General features: G+C 44.7%; 1 protein-coding gene across 4 annotated transcripts in view; it reads right to left on the reverse strand.

The window, feature by feature from the left end:
* Window positions 1-16610, reverse strand: part of STS (steroid sulfatase) — a 156123-nt gene that overhangs the window by 113833 nt on the left and 25680 nt on the right. For all 4 annotated transcript variants that reach the window (XM_025857406.2, XM_025857407.2, XM_025857405.2 and 1 more), the window contains exon 2: window positions 553-692. The gene's annotated coding sequence lies outside the window, so the exon portion shown is untranslated. The remainder of the gene's footprint in view (window positions 1-552; window positions 693-16610) is intronic.

The raw sequence follows: 16610 nt of genomic DNA on the forward strand, positions 1-16610 counted from the left end.
CTGCAGGAAGGGAGCCTGCTCTTTCCCTCCTCACTCACCTCCACCAGCGGAGGAGCTCCTCCTGCAGAAGGGACCCATCTGTCCCTCAGGCATCGGAAGCAGAAAAGCAGTTGAGATCAACCAGGAGAACCATGAGCAGAACCCTCCCCACCACTAGTTTGTAGCCTGGGCGATTCACCTAGAGTCACCTCAAAGGTCTAGGAAATGCCTTCAACCATCTATAAACTCTGCACCCCATAATGCTCACGTTCCCCACACACACACCACGTGCTCCTGCAATCAGACCATGTACACTGCCCTCCTCCATGGTACTGCCTTTGCCTAGAAAGCACGTGTGCCCCCTACAGATGCTCCCCTTGGCAAACATGACCTTTCGTGGGATGGGTGGGCTCTGCTTTCACCTTGCCCCTGCAATGCGAGATCTCGCACAACACACCATTTTCACGCTCACCAAGTACTCAGATGTGACTTAAACAGTGGTCACGGGGAGGCACACACTTTGTCAACAATGAAACGTGGTGAAGGGACTACATGAGTACTTCCTGTACTCACACGGGTGCCAACTGAAGATCGTCTTGGACGGCTGACTTCAGAGATGTTAGCTTCTGGAGACCACCATGTGCGGGCTCTCAGCAGACACGTGTGATGCAAGCGGCTCTCAGCAGACACGAACGAGGGGCACTGGACTCATCCTGTGAATTCGTTCAAAGGAAGAAGAGTCAGACGCTGCCCGAGCACTGGCTGAAACCCTCCAGCGCAACAAGCTCTTTCTTGCCTCGAGGATCTCTCCTCCTGCAGGTCTCTTCTTTCCACTCGCCGCCTAACCCCTGCTCACCTACAGGTCTCAGCAGACTCGCCACCACCTCAGAGAAGCCCCCCGGGTTACCAACACCAAGCAAATCTGTCCCTCCCCAGCTAACCATCCTAGCACCGTGTCTCCCCTCGATACCACTGATCACTCTGTGCAATAATCTATTTAGGAAGTTTCTTCTTACTTGGTTTCTGTCCTTCCCACGGGCTCAAAGGATCAAGAGCGGAGGGGCCATGTGTCTGCCACAGCAAGCTCTCAATAAATATTTTCTGAGTAGAGCTGGGCTTGCAAACGCTGGCTTATACGACTGTCCCCTCTGTGTTTTTATAGCCCAGGAAGAATGTTTCTCACATGTTTAAATGGTTGGGGAAAGAATACTTGGTGGCACATGGAGAGTATATGAGATTGATATTTCAGTGTCCACAAAGAAAGTGTGCGGGAACACAGCCACATCCGTGCACTCCCTTATCATCTGTGGCGGCGTCCGCGCCACACCGTCGGGCGTCACTAGCTGCGCAAGTGATTGTTTGGCTTCAAAGCTGGAAATATCGACTGTCGGACACTTTATTTTTTTTTTAATTTTTTATTGTTATGTTAATCACCATATGTTACATAATTTGTTTTGGTGTAGTGTTCCATGATTCATTGTTTGTTCATAACACCCAGTGCTCCATGCAGAACGTGCCCTCTTTAATACCCATCACCGGGTTAACCCATCCCCCTACCCTCCTCCCCTCTAGAACCCTCAGTTTGTTTTTCAGAGTCCATCGTCTCTCCTGGTTCGTCTCCCCCTCTGACTTACTCCCCTTCATTCTTCCTCTCCTGCTATCTTCTTCTTTTTCTTTTTTCTTAAAATATGTTGCGTTATTTGTTTCAGAAGTACAGATCTGTGATTCAACAGTCTTGCACAATTCACAGCGCTCACCGTAGCACATACCCTCCCCAATGTCTATCACCCAGCCACCCCATCCCTCCCACCCCCCATCACTCCAGCAACACTCAGTTTGTTTCCTGAGATTAAGAATTCCTCATATCCGTGAGGTCATATGATACATGTCTTTCTCTGATTGACTTATTTCACTCAGCATAACACCCTCCAGTTCCATCCACGTCATTGCAAATGGCAAGATCTCATTCCTTTTGATGGCTGCATAATATTCCATTGTGTATATATACCACCTCTTCTTTATCCATTCATCTGTCGATGGGCATCTGGCTCTTTCCACAGTTTGGCTATTGTGGACATTGCTGCTATAAACATTGGGGTACACGTACCCCTTCGGGTCCCTACATTTGTATCTTTGTGGTAAATACCCAGTAGTGCAATTGCTGGATCGAATGGTAGCTCTAATTTCAACTGTTTGAGGAACCTCCATACTGTTTTCCAGAGTGGTTGCACCAGCTTGCATTCCCACCAACAGTGTAGGAGGGTTCCCCTTTCTCCACATCCCCGCCAACATCTGTCGTTCCCTGGCTTGTTAATTTTAGCCATTCTGACGGGTGTGAGGTGGTATCTCATTGAGGTTTTGATTTGGATTTCCCTGATGCCGAGCGATGTTGAGCACTTTTTCATGTGCCTGTTGGCCATTTGGATGTCTTCTTTGGAAAAATGTCTGTTCATGTCTTCTGCCCATTTCTTGATTGGGTTATTTGTTCTTTGGGTGTGGAGTTTGATAAGTTCTTTATAGATTTTGGATACTAGCCCTTTATCTGCTATGTCATTTGCAAATATTTTCTCCCATTCTGTCGGTTGTCTTTTGGTTTTGTGGACTGTTTCTTTTGCTGTGCAAAAGCTTTTTATCTTGATGAAATCCCAATAGTTCATTTTTGCCCTGGCTTCCTGTGCCTTTGGTGATGTTTCTAGGAAGAAGTTGCCGCGGCTGAGGTCGAAGAGGTTGCTGCCTGTGTTCTCCTCAAGGATTTTGATGGACTCCTGTCTCACGTTTAGGTCTTTCAACCATTTGGAGTCTATTTTTGTGTGTGGTGTAAGGAAATGGTCCAGTTTCATTCTTCTGCACGTGGCTGTCCAATTTTCCCACACCATTTGTTGAAGAGACTGTCTTTTTTCCACTGGACATTCTTTCCTGCTTTGTTAAAGATGAGTTGACCATAGAGTTGAGGGTCCATTTCTGGGCTCTCGATTCTGTTCCATTGATCTATGCGTCTGTTTTTGTGCCAGTACCATACTGTCTTGATGATGACAGCTTTGTAATAGAGCTGGAAGTTGTCGGACACTTTACATGAAAAGTTTTTCAGCCTCTGGAATAGAGTCCTACAGGGGAGTTCAGCTTTGAATCTACTCAAGAATATATATATCTTTAGGGACACCTGAGTGGCTCAGTCAGCGAGGCGTTTGCCTTCGGCTCAGGTCACCCTCCCAGGGTCCTGAGATCGAGTCTCACATCGGGCTCCCTGCTCAGCGGGGAGCCTGCTTCTCCCTCTCCCTCTGCTGCTCCCCCTGGCTCACGCCCTCTCCCTCTCTCTCTCTGACAAATAAATAAAATCTTTAAAAAAAAGAATATATACATATTTTTAGTTGTTGACATTTACACAAAATTAGCATATGCCTTGAAACAATTAACCTATAAATCTATTCTTCATGCTTTAGAATATGAAGTATAGTCCCACTTGTTAAGTCATATTCACAAGAGAATACCACACTGGAGAAAAATTACTATTCTGTAGACTTTCGTAAACAGGGATCTTGCTTTATTGAAGTTAAGCTTCCAGCAACAAATTCGTAGGTTCAGTCAGTGTCCCAGAAAGGTTATTTCCCACACCCTTCCCCCCGTCCGTCTCCCCCCCGCCACAGATGGCATTTGAAACCGCAATCAATCTTCCAGCCTGGCATTTCATGTCGGATTCTGGTGGAAATGGAATGCCGTGCTGTCAGCACTGACCCTTGACCTCCCACTGCCGGGATGACAGAACCACCTGCCACGGTCATCTCTTCTGCCCACTCACCATGACAGTATCGGGCAAGACTAAGATCGTATGGATGTGGATTTGAACAACCGGGCGACTCCCCCCTCGCGAGGCAGCAGAGATCCAAATCATCATTTTCCTTTCTCTTGTCCACCCCTTTTATTCGCAGAAAATAGAGTTTAAGGCATCAGCATGGAAACGCTTTGACCCATATTGGATCCTTTGTGCTCACGACCCCTGGTGACTGACAAAGAAGAACAAACAGGTCAAAAGAGATTAAGTCACAATGCCTACCACAGCGGTATTACTGCAAGAAACCCTACCTGCCGAAGGAAAACAGCACAGGAAAGTCTAAAGGCCCGTGCTCAAAGGACGCTTTTCAAAACAGTCGTGGCGTTGTTCTCACCCACTGGCGATTCTGCCCCACACGGGTCATCAGGCAATGTCTAGAGACATTTTTGGTCCTCATGGTTGGGCAGGGACTACTGGCATCTAGCAGGTAGAGACCAGAGATGCCCTCAAATATCCTGTGATGCACGAGACAGTCCCCCAGCACAGAGAATCATCCACCCAGCCTTCCACCATGAAGGAGGAGTCGGTCTCAAATGTCAGCAGCATCAAGGTTTAGAAACTGTGCACTAGGGCACTGGTCCAATAATCACTAAAGTGGGTGTGATCACAGAGGTAGGAAAAGAAGCTGGGAGGGGAGATCCAGGTCATGTCCAGTTTGTTCCAATGACCACACACAGCAACAATGTTCGTATCCATGACGCCTCCACTATTATAATGGTAAGTGACATGAAAGTAAGTCTCTTTAGACACAATTTATAATCCAAGTTATAGTCACAGAACAAGACCAAGAGATTATGTCTGCTTTATTATCAGGAACGCGTACACTGATGAGTTGGCGAATTCGCAAATCATAAGCATGCTTCATTACCCCTTCCTGTCTCCGTTTATCTGTAATCACTGGACCTGTCATTTACTTGCTCATCTGTCCGTCACTCTCCTGCCCTTGTCAATTCAGTTGTACAAGGCTACAAACCACAACAGGGATCTAAGGGATGGAGTCAGCAACCACCTCCACCCCCCACCCCCGTCCTTGATTTTGAGATGCAAAAAGCCCTTGAAATCAGAAAATTTTTGTAAACTCCAAGTTGTACTTGGCAGCAAAACCCCACCTGAACTGTGTGGACGTATCAGGGTGTTATCTTAACCTGTCAGTCACTGCTGCTGGCTGGTACCATGCTGCTTTGTTGTGACATCAGGCTTACCTGTGCTGGGAAAACGTCAAAAAGAGTTCAAGACACCCCATGAGTAGCAGTGAAAAGAAGGAGAGAAAGCACCTGACACTAGCAGCAGCCGAGAAGTGTGGTCCTCAAAGAACTCTGGTTGTGCTGTGTCTCAGAAGGAGGTGGTAACAGGAACATGGTAAAGAAACGGAAAGGCACGTTGCTGAATTCTGGCTGACTGGCTTGCCATTGGATGACCCATACTCCCAGTCTGTCCAGTACTGAGGGGTCCCAGTGTTCAAACTGAGACATCCCTGGGCAAACGTGGATGAGCCAGCCACCCTACTTACTTGCAAAGGTTGGCAGAATACAGAAGTAACCACCGCAAGCCAAGTGTGAATACTCAGAAGATTGACTGAAGGAGTTTAAGAAGCTAATGGAAACTCATGGTGAAAACCATCTTCTGAACATGAAGGAGTGGAACATGCTGTTGAGGAATTTGCAAGAAGAGCCTTGGTGGATGCCACAGCACGTGTCCTGACATCAAGTGAGGACAGAGGTCACCTTCCCTGCCAACTGCTGGTTGTGTTGATAACCGATGGCTCTCCGCTAAGTGGGTCTTTGGAAACTGCTCTCAGCCAGAGAGACCTGCCTTTCCCAAGGTGATACCACCCCCCCACACACACCCTCAAGGTAACCATGGCTGGGTCCCAAAGGTGTACCCTCCTTGCTTCAAAGTGAGACAACTCTGAGAGTCATACGAGCTGCAGAGCTCCCTGTGACACACGCTGAGATCTTTATTGCAAGGGCATGACAATCCAACTTCTCCCTCTGCCTCATCCTCCTTACAAGTGTGGATCCTAAGAACTCACACCACCACCACCACCACCACCACCAAAACCCTCCTTGTCCCAGAATCTATTTCCTGGGACTGAACATAAGACAAGGGCTGATAAGAGCTTTAATCTTGAATGTGTGTACAAGGTGTATATGGATGAAACAGCCCCATCTTCCCACTAAGCTATAATCCTAGGCAAACCCTCCAAAAGCAATGGGAGAGAGGTCTTCAAACTCAGCTTGACGGTCCCTAGGTGTGTCAATGTCTCAGGTTAAGGCAAGATAGAGCAATCATTGATTAGAAAAACCAACAGCCAAGATGATTGTAATGTGAACTCAATTTACTGATTCATCAACAGGCAAAGAAGGACTTTCCAGAGAATATCTAAGACCCAGCATACCAATAACAAACATGCTGGGCTAGGAGTAAACCATGAAATAGTAGAGTTTCTGGTGTTCCCACTCATATACTTCTTCTGAAATGCAATGCTTTAGGTACTTATTTGCTCTTTAATGTGAAATCTATGATATGGCCTTTTGACCAAGGAATTTTGCATTCTAGGAAAGAGCAAGAAAGCTAAACAAAACTGAGACAATCAATACACTTGATAGAGAATTTAAAGTAATGGTCATAAAGATACTCCCCAGACTTGAGAAAAGAGTAGAGGATCTTGGTAGAACCCTCAACAATGAGATAGAAAACATAAAAAAAAAAAAATCGGAGACAAAGAACTCAATAACTTAAATTAGAAATACACTAGAAGAAATAAATAGTACACTAGAAGCAAAAGAAATAAGTAGTACACTAGAAGCAAAAGAATGAATCAGTGAGCTGGTGGATGGAGTAATGGAAAGCAATCAAGCTGAGCAAGTGAGGGAAAAATAATAATAAGAAATGAAAACAGACTAAGGGAACTCAGCAACTACATCACGTGTAATAACATTTGCATTATAGGGACCCCAGAAGGAGAAGACAGATAGAAGGGGGCAGAGAATGTATCTGAAGAAGCAATTAGCTGAAAACGTCCCTAATCTGGGCAAGGAAACAGAAATCCAGATCCAGGAGGCACAGAGATTACCCAAAAAGATCAACCCAAGGACCTCCAAACCAAGATACACAGTAATTAACAATGGCAAAAATAGTGATAAAGAGAGAATTTTACAAGCAGCAAGAGAAAACAGATACCCACAAGGAGAACCCCATAAAACTGGCAGTGGATTTTTCAGCAGAAACTCTGCAGGCCAGAAGAGAGTGGCATGATATATTCAAAGTGATGAAAGGAAAACAACCTGCAGCCAAGAATACTCTATCCAGCAAGACTGTCATTCAGAACAGAAGGAGAGGCAGAGTTTCCCAGACAAACAAAAGTTAAAGCAACGTATCACCACGAAAGCAGCCTTAGGAGAAATGTTGAAGGGGACTCCTTGAATGGAAAAGAAAGACTCTAAGTAGGAGTAGGAAAAGTAGGAAGCTTTACAAAAGCTGTAAAATTAAGTATATCTATAAAACTCAGTCAAGGGATTGACAAAATAAAAGGAGGCAAAGTATGACACCATATACGTAAAATGTGGGTGAGAGAAAAGAATGGGTATAAACTTAAATGGCCATCAACGTATAAGATGTTATATATAAACCTAATGATAACCACAAATCAATCAATCAATAAATAAATAAAGATCAAGGAACCTAAGTATAGCACTAAGGAAAGCTAGCAAGCCCTGACAGAAAACAAGAGAAGGAACAAAGAAGAACTACAACAATTACAAAACAAGCAATGAAATGGCAATTAGCACACACCTAGCAATAATGACGTGGAATGTAAATGGACTAAATGCTCCAGTCAGAAGACAGAGGATGACGGAATGGATAAAAAAGCAAGACCCATCTCTATGCTGCCTACAAGAGACTCATTTCAGACCTAAAGACACCTGCACATCACAAGTGAAGGGATGGAAAAACATCTCCCATGCAAATGGCAGTGAAGAGAGAGCTAGGGTAGCGATATTTATATCAGACAAAATACACTTTAAACACAAAGACAGTAACAAGAGACGAAAAAAGACATTATATAAGTGTAAAGGGTAACAATCCAATAAAAGGATATAATAATTCTCAATATTTATGCACCCAACATGGGAATACCCAGATACATAAAGCAGCCAATAACAATATAAAGGAAGGAAGGAAGACTAAGACAGTAAGAATAGGGAACTTTAACACCCCACTTACATCAATGGATAGATCATCCAAATTGAAAATCAAGAAGGAAAGAGTGGCTTTGAATGACATATTGAGCCAGATAGATCTAACAGATATATTCAGAACATTTCATCTTAAAAACAGCAGAACACACATTCTTTTCAAGTGCACACAGAACTTTCCCCAGAACAGATCACATGATCAGGCCACAAGACAAGTCTCAACAAATTCAACAAAATAAAATGTAAGACATCAAAATAAAAAGCTTCTGCTCAGCAAAGGAAACCATCAACAAAATAAAAAGAAAACCTCCTGAAAGTGAGAAGATAAGTACAAGCGATAAATCCAATAAATGGTTAGTATCCAAAATATATAAAGAACTTATAGAACTCAACACACAGACAAATAATCCAACTTTAAAAAATGGGTGGAAGACATCAAGAGACATTTCTCCAAACAGATGGCCAACAGATCCATGGAAAGAGGCTCAACATCATTCATTATCAGGGAAATGCACATCAAAACCACCCAATGAGATACCACCTCACACCTGTCAGAATGGCTAAAATCAACAACACAAGAAACAAACAAAAAAAAGTGTTGGTGAGGAAGTGGAGAAAGGGGAACCCTCCTGCCCTGTCGGTGGGAACGCAAACTGGTGCAGCCACTCTGGAGAACAGCACAGAGGTTCCTCAAGATGTTAAAAATAGAACTGCCATATGCTCTAGTCATTCCACTACTGAGTATTTACCCAAAGAACACGAAAACACTAATTTGAAAAGATACATGCACCCCAATGTTTCTTGTAGCATTACTTTCAACAGCCAAATTATAGAAATAACTCAAGTATCCACGAGGAGATGAATGGATAAAGAAGGTGTGTTATGTATGTGTGTGTGTGTGTGTGTGTGTGTGTGTGTGTGTGTGTGTGCGCGCGTGCGTGCTCAAGCACGTGCACGTGCATGCCTATAGCGGAATAAGAAACACACCCTCAACTCTAAAGAACACCCTGATAGTCCCCAGAGTGGAGGCTGTTGGGGGCAAGAGGTGAGGGGGATGCAGGCGTGCACTTATTATGATGAGCACTCGGTGTCCTATGGAAGTGCTGGATCACTAGACTGGACACCTGAAACTAATACAACACTGTAGGTTAACTGTGTGGGAATTCCAAAGCAAACAAACAAGCAGACAAAAAAACCCCAAAGAAAAGCAGAAGAAAAAGAAAAAAGAACAGCTGGGTCTCCTTAGTTCTCCCTCCTAGAGCCCAGGGAGTCAGGGAATGGGAAGGGAAGCTGGAGCGGACCCAGAACTGACCTACTGTTCTCATGCCTGTTGGCTCTCGCATGGTCTCATGGCCTCATTTCTAACTGTTTCTCAAACCGGCCACCCACCAATCCACCCCAGGAAGCCCAGACAATCCGTGGGCATTCATTATCATTTAACCCCACTTTCCTACCCAACAACCCACCCATTCCGCCGATAACAGGTGGTGTTTATGAAAAGACGATCTCCCCTGGTGACGGGGAGCTCAAAGGTCAGGACTAATGCCAGAATCCATTTTGGAGTCTAGTCAGGCACACTGGTTGAAGAGCTATCCTGGAGGCCTGGGTGGAGTTACCCCGTGATGTGGAACAACCATCCTGTGCTGGGGCCAGGGAGGGGACTGCCTGGTACTGGGCACTGAGGGGCACCTGATCAACCCTGGCCAACACCTACAGTATGCACATGTGAGCCAGTGTTACCTGGCTTCCTTACCATTAGCTCCTGAAGGCTTCTGGTGCCCACTGTAGGATTGCACTGCTAAGTATCTGCCTCGTGAAAGTCAGGGTCAAGCGGTCATCAACTTTAAGGCCGGATAGAGCAAGCCAATATGGCAAAATGTTGACAATTACTGAATCTATGATCATCTGTATAGCCTTCCTTTCAATTACCAAGGATAATTCGTACCAGAAAGGAAGGATATACCAATGCTCATCCTTTCATGCGAGACATAAATGGGGAAAATTTTATAATTCACAGTTGAGTAGATCCTTAAAAAACAGAATCAAGGTATAACAAAATTAATTACAATCGTTCCTTAGGAGGCCATCTCTGTGGCATCAACTCCTAGGACAAACTTCATCTCAGCCATGACGGCGAGGTTGCTGATACTGCTGCATTCAGTATTCAGGAATTCAGTAATTCAATACACCTGACACGCCATGATGTTGGTGTGAGCTCGTGCTCTGCTGGGTGTCTGGTGACAGTGGTCAGTTGTGTGGCTGCGGCTGATGGGCCACCAGTTAGGGACCTGCACCAGGGCACACCAGCAGGTCTTTGCAGATTCCTGTCCTTTATCAGGCCACACTGTTCAACTGTTCATGTGGGCCCCTCATAGACAGTTACCTTCCCAGATGGCTCCCTAAAACAGTGTCTGTCACTCTTCATCCTTTACCCTTTCTTGGCCAGACCTAGCCCTACTCACGGGAGTTTTCATGAGGACAGCGCCAAGAAACAGGGTTCTGTTTTACGCTGAGCACCCAACAGTTGGCAGACCGGTCTCTATAATCTTAACATTGTATGCCAAAGGTGATACTATATTGAATTAATATGTGTAGGACTTTGAACACATAAATGGCTACACACCACCTTTGTGCCTCTTACCATGGAATAGAGTCCCTTGTTCTTTGGTTGGTAGACACGCTCGCCCTGCTGACTCAAACAGGAAGGGTTTCATTGGTGGACATTAAACATCCCCTTCTCTCCAGGGACGGGTGAATCAGGGCATCGACAATCAAGCCATCCGTGAAAAACACCGGCTTTGGGCTTTGCTCACTGGTACTGGGCTGGTAAGTGGTGTCTGACTTATGAGGACAGTTTGTCAACTTTTGAGTGTGCATTTTAAAAGTGATTTAGGGGCAGATACCTAATTACTTGCTTTCAGTGTAAAATTATCAATCTTGGGTGGTTGGGGGGAATTTATGGCACATGCCAGTTCCCTCAGGCGAAGACTTTTATGAATTACCTAATACTTGACTCACACCCCCACCCCCTAAAAGTTCAGCACCATTCATTAATTAACACCCGGATTTACAGCCAGATGTAAACTCAGGACACTGAGTCTGGAGCCCACGAAGGGTGGGTGTCCTGCTCAGTGTCGCAAGCTGAAAGTACAGCACAATCCCACGTCTCTGCTATCTACCCAACACCACCGGCCTCCCCGCAAGGACCCGCGGAGCCTTGGCCAGTCATGACAGCAGAGGGTGACTCATCTCTGGTACCGTATGCTGGTCAAGAAGTGACTTTAACCAGTAGGAACTCTGACTTTTCCTGCTTGATCCCCCACTGGGTTTAGAAACCTGAGACTCCAGGTCGGAATGCCCGTGCCATCCACGGAGATCCGGTGAATAGGGAGGAAAACAGAGGTCAATGGCTAGAAAGAGCTAACTCTTGAGGAGTCTGTCAGGAAAGGAAAAGAAAAGAAAGGACGACAAAGTTTTGACAGAAGAGAATATGATCAGAGGCAACAGCAGTGAGGGGAAAACCAACAGACTCAGATACCCCAGGCAGGTAGTGTCCAAGCGAGGTGGTGTCCCAGCCAGGTGGTGCCCAGCCAGGTGGTACCCCACCTGCACCTGCCGGGAGCATGCAGATTAGGAGAGGTGGCCAGAGCTGAAACTCCCCTCATCGGACCTCCAACAAAGTATCTCCCCCTCTCTGCTCCATTAAAAATCATTAAACAAACACCAAAAGACAAGATCACTGAATAGAGTTAGTTCCTTTTAGCACTGAAGCTCTAGTAGCTAACAAAAATTTTTTGGGGGTAATGCCCGATTTAGATGAACATTCTCATTTGAAAGGTTTTGCACTGATAGAATACATCTGTTTACAGTAACCTTTGTCTCTCTTTGCAACCACAGACGTCCCTGAACTGGCTCAAGAACACTGACCCGAGAAAAAGGTCTCTATTGTATAAGAGCGATGCAGAAGAGACAGCAGGAAAAGTGAACGTTCACCTTGCTTGTCAGTGGACCCATAGATATTACTCATACAATAATTTTATTTTAGCAAGCAATTGCAATTGTTATTAATGAACTCCTGAACACACAAATAGCTAAGTGATAGGCCCACGGAAAATGGATCAAAGTCTATTTTTATTTTTCTTAAGATTTATTTATTTATTTGAGAGAGAGAGAGAGAGAGAGTGCACACCTGTTGGGGGGGGCAGAGGGAGAGAGAGAATCTCAAGCAGACTCCCCACCGAATGCAGAGCCTGCTGCAGGGCTCGATCTCACCACCCCATGATCATGACCTGAGCCAAAATCAAGAGTCAGATGCTTACCTGACTGAGCCACCCAGGTGCCCCAAGATCTATTTTTACAAGCTACATCAATGGAACCCAATGATGGCCACACCCGAATCCCCATGAACTGGTGAATATGTCACCTTACATGGCAAAAGGGACTTTGCAAGTGTGATTTCTGACCTAAACATGGCAAATGTCCATGCTTCCAACAGGTCTGATGCAGTGGGTGTGCTGTTCTGTCCAAGGGCATGGAAATTCAATCAAGGTAGACCTGGGAACCAGAGCACCAAGGGAGTATTTTGACCAGTGTGTTTGGGGTTTTGATCTTCCTGACCTTCCACAGAGAAGGTAAGCCATTCATTTCATGATTCTCTCCGTCCTCCCTGACCTTGCATACATTCCCTTTCAAAGTCTGGGTTCGAGGCCATGGTGCCACTTTCTTTAATTCCTTATGCTTTCCCTTGTCTGCTGGACCCTTTAAGGTTTTGTGACTGTACACTGGTAGACATTCATGTTTGAGTACATCCTAACGCATGAGTCATTCCTGTTTCAGAGTCCCCGGCCAGGAGAGAACATCTATATTTCTCTCTAAACGACTCTGAACCCCAGGGCACATGCCGAACGAAGCACGTTGGTCATTTATGATTACAGATTTTAAAAGAGAAGGGTCACTTCTCCCCGAAGATAGCTCGCTTGCCCTTCACCAACCGATTCTTCCTTGTTTATCACAGCCAATTTCAGAGCAATACTTTATCTGCAGCATGAAGCTTCCAGAAAGAAAAGAGGCTACCACATATTAAGCTTTTTGCTGGGCAAGACTCCCAGTGGATGTCCGATAGCTGAAGTCCCAGATCACCAATATCAGGCCTCTCTGTCAATTCTGTCATGTGCAGGTAGGAACTCATTATTCATTGTCTGGATCAGGCCTAGTGGCCTATTGTCTATTCCCCCATCACATCATTTTGGATTTTTGTTCTTGAAAAGCCCTACCCAAATAATCCCCCAGCATGCTCCCATGTCCAGATTTAAAGTCTTAAGTTTTATTTACAGTGGTGCGGACTGCCTATGCGCAGTGCATTTTCCCCAACCTTATTATTAGCTGTGTGTTTTGAAAAAAAAAAAAAATCATGCATCTGTTCAGCTGACAGCAGTCGGGGATGTACAAGTCAGGGCGGTCTCACTGACAGGTGAGTTGGCTTGCTCAAGGGAAAATCAGTCTTAAGGGCTCGAGTGTAGGAAAGAATGCCAGAGGCATCTCCCTGGGAAATAACCAGATAAGGAGGAGGAGAAACCAGGAACAATGGCAGAAGAGAGGTTACATGGTTTCACACGAAGGCAGAGGAAAGGCAAGCATTCCAAGCAGGGTCGCGGAGACAGCATGCAGAGCTTTTGTTTTCCTCATGCCCGAGCGACTGAGTTCTGGGTCTTTCTCAGAAAATGATTATAGGGTCGTGCCACAGAGTGATGTAACTGGATGCCTGTCAACATCCCGAGGGCACCATTCCCGTGCCGTGGGTTCAAAAAAATTGGAGGAAAGCTAGAAAAATATGCCTTCGTGAACAGCTGCTCAGGCAGGGGTTCGTCATGGGGATTGGGAGGTGGGCAGGAGGGTTTCTCTGGGGTGATGAGCATGTTCTAAAACCGACTTAGGGAGCTCACACAACTTGGTAACCTGATAAAAACCACTGAACCGTACAAGTGGGTGAATTAAATGACATGGAAAATGTGCCTCCACACTGTAAACATGCATCTCACCAACTACTTAAAAATAAGAAGACAGAGTGCATTTGTCCAAACAAATATATTGATTTAGAGTAGAGTTCGTCCTCATGGGCCCCTGGGAATGGCAGAAGGAGTTGGATCTTGTCTGATTCTTAGTCTCTTTCTGCTAAGTGTGAATGGGCAGGTATGACTGAATGTTCCCCAATGTCTCTGGAGGTCTACAGTCTTGTATCTCACCCTGCTTTAGGAGACCTACTCTTGCAACGAGGATCTGATGGACACTGTTGACCTAACTAGCTTCGCCTGCTTCTTACAACATACGCTGTCTCATTTGGTCTTCACAGCGGGCAGGTGAAGGTGCAAAGGCTCTGCCCAGTGCACCTTCCAGCCTGGTGGGTAGCTTCCTAGGACACCAGGAGGAGAAGAAGCGGCTGGGAGATGCCTCCATTTGGAAGGAGCTTCAAGGGTCTCTTGCAGGCAGCACAACCAGGACAGAGAACCAATGTGGCTGAGAGGAGCCAGGGTCTTGATATAGGAAGTCACCAAGGTGAGGACAGAAACAGAAAAGCAAAAAGCCTGACCCGCAGAGTGAAAGGGCAGGAGCCAGGAAGGGGGCAAGGGCCCAGGGAAAAGGCTCAGGCCCACATTCAGCAAAGAGCGCTGCTCATGGGAGGCATTCTAGACTCTTGAGCACCACATGGACCGTGTGGGCACGGCGGCTTAGAGCGCTGCTCATGGGAGGCATTCTAGACTCTTGAGCACTCTTGAGCACCCCATGGGCACGGCGGCTTAAAGGTACTATAGACTTCCAGGGAGCAGGCACGATAATGTTCCTCACCCTTCTTTTAAATGTGGGCACCTGAGGCTCTCACAGTTCACGGATACCCCAAAGCCATGTTTTTTAGGAAGAAATCCAAAGAAAGAACAGTATCTTCAAGACGATTTCCTGGTAATGGTCGAAGTTTTTTAAGCAAAGCGTATTTTTATTATCAAAGGGCTGCCGGGAGTGCCAATTCTTCCCAAATTTACTTAAATTCAATTATTCCTGTATCGTACATGGAAAGTAGACAGCCCTATTTCTAAACATGCTATTTATGGATGCAGCAATGACCCATCAGCTTTCGTTTTCAACCACGACTGAGAGAAATGGCATCCCAGAATCTCTGTTCTTTTAACACGCCAGGAAAAAGCAGCCATGCGTATCCTTGCCGGAAACGAGATGTGTTTCCTGTGTGAGATGATGATGGATATGTGAGAATATAATAAAGTATGTGCCACAGGGAAAACTCTCTTGGGGAAGGATCCTGCATGACAATGCTATAGGTCTGAGAACAGCAAAACTCCAGCGCTAAGGAAATGACAGCACATAGAATTCACGGCTTTCCCCCCATGATTCTTTAGTCTTTCAACTTTTTTTTTTTATTTTATTTTTTTCTCCTTTTCAAAAATTTTTCTCCTCTCCTTTTTCAACCAACTTCTCATCAATTCCTTTTTTTAAAACTTTTCCATTTTCATTTTTACGGTCACATTCTATCCCTTCATTGTATTTAACCTTACATTGGTATATATGTAAGTTTTTCTTCATTTAAAATTTTGGGATTCGGTTTCTTCTAACAATCAAAATACACCCAAAATCTAGTGTACGGCTCTGTTCTGTTCACCCGCCTGGTCATAGTCTCTCTCTTTTTTCTTTTTCTCTTCTTCCTTTTTTTGTTTTGTTAAAGTCTTTTTAAATTTTCATCTTTACAGTTGCATTCTATCCTCTCAATGTACTTAATTTTATTTTTGTACATATGTTACTCTTTCTTTACAATTCTGAGATGTAGTTCCCTCTAACAAACTGACCAAAATACACTCAGGATAGAGGGTATTGCTCTGTTCTGTTCACCTGTTTATTTATATCCCTTCCTTTGTTGTTGTTGTTTCTTGTTTTTTTTTTTTTAATTTCCATTTTTACAGTTACATTCTATCCTTTCATTGTATTTAATTTTATTTTTGTACAAATACAAGTTTTTCTGTCTTTACAATATTAGGATCTAGTTTTCTAAAAAACAGACCAAATACACAGAATCCAGTATATTGCTCTATTCTGCTCACCTGTCTGATTATATTCTTTTTTTTTCCCCTTGTTTCAGATCTCTCCCGATTTGTTTAGTGTATATTTCTCTGGGCTGTTGTTGCTATTTTAGTATTTTGTTCTCTCATTCATCTGTTCTTCTCTGGACAGAATGACAAGACAGGAAAAACTCACCTCAAAAAAGAGAACAACAGGCAGTACCGATGGCCAGGGACCTAATCAATATGGACATTAGTAAAATGTCAGAACTACAGTTCAGGAGGATGATTATAAAGATACTAGGTGGGCCTGAAAAAAGCATCAAAGACACTAGAGAATCCCTTTCCGGAGAAATAAAGGAAAATCCAACCAAGTTGAAATCAACAAGGCTATTGATGAGGTGCAATAAAAAATGGAGGCTCTAATCGCTAGGATAAATTAAGCAGAAGAGAGAATTAGCATATAGAAGACCAAATGATGGAGAATAAAGAAGCTGAGAAAAAGAGAGATAAACAACTACTGGATCACGAGGTCAGAAGTTG

The sequence above is a fragment of the Callorhinus ursinus genome, unplaced genomic scaffold, assembly GCF_003265705.2.
Source record: "Callorhinus ursinus isolate GAN/ISIS: 27379988/994484 unplaced genomic scaffold, GSC_fseal_2.0 scaffold16, whole genome shotgun sequence".
In the NCBI taxonomy this organism is placed as follows: Eukaryota; Metazoa; Chordata; class Mammalia; order Carnivora; family Otariidae; genus Callorhinus; species Callorhinus ursinus.